The 897-nt window shown below is 38.8% G+C and overlaps 1 protein-coding gene across 1 annotated transcript in view; it reads right to left on the reverse strand.

Annotated features, from left to right (window-relative positions):
• Positions 1-897, reverse strand: part of LOC101848598 (polypeptide N-acetylgalactosaminyltransferase 5) — a gene marked incomplete in the record, with an annotated part of 67,468 nt that overhangs the window by 41,746 nt on the left and 24,825 nt on the right.

An 897-nucleotide genomic window follows, 5' to 3' on the forward strand; every position in this document is an offset into this window, starting at 1 on the left:
TTAAAGTCGCCCCCACCCAAAAAAAAAAAAAAAAAGAAAAGAAAAAACCAAAAACAAACAAAAACAAAACAAACCCACTCTCTTTCACATTTACTGAAAACGTGCGGGCGTCTTTTGATTGGTAGTATGTCATGGGCGGAAAACGTATTACGTCCTCAGTGACACAATATACCATTCAGAAGGCGAGCAACTTCGATATTGCCAGCCAGGACTAACTCAAACTGCCTTGAGTACAACATTTTTACTGTCTTTTTCGCACACAACTTTATTGCATTGTACAGTGCAGAACAAGCTCTTAGAGCGTTTCATCTGTCCATTCACTCCTCAGCGACTTCTGAATTTCAGATAAATTTATTTTTTGCTTGAGTCGAACAAAGATACTACGAGTACATGAATCGGTATTTCAACTAACCTGTAGAAATCACATGCAAATATGTACAGTTAATCCCCATTCAAGCGAAGACTGTAGATCTTCTGATCGTATTGTAAAACACGGATAGCCATGTGAAAACATTATAAATTCAAGCACCAATGGACTTCAAAACAAATGGGTTTTCACGTATGTCAGGGTCCTCCCAGGTCCTGGGGTCTGATGGTTTGATTGTGGTTTTAAAAAAAGACACGTACGGTACATAGTGTTCCATTCGGGAATGTGAACGAATATAATTGAAAGGCATTCCCGCTTACTTGTTTAAATAAAGACCCAAGCTCTAGCCCAAAGATAATGTAATGATGGATACGAGGATAGAAAACAAACGTTGTACCCTGTCAAATATATATAAGTAATAATCGACTCTTGATTTACCCCTCCCTACCACCTTGTAGTTGATTGCCTGCATGTCTACATGTATTTTCCTTTCTCTTATTTCAGTTAAACCATGAACACCCCCCCCCCCT

The sequence above is a fragment of the Aplysia californica genome, unplaced genomic scaffold (genome assembly GCF_000002075.1).
Source record: "Aplysia californica isolate F4 #8 unplaced genomic scaffold, AplCal3.0 scaffold00302, whole genome shotgun sequence".
In the NCBI taxonomy this organism is placed as follows: Eukaryota; Metazoa; Mollusca; class Gastropoda; order Aplysiida; family Aplysiidae; genus Aplysia; species Aplysia californica.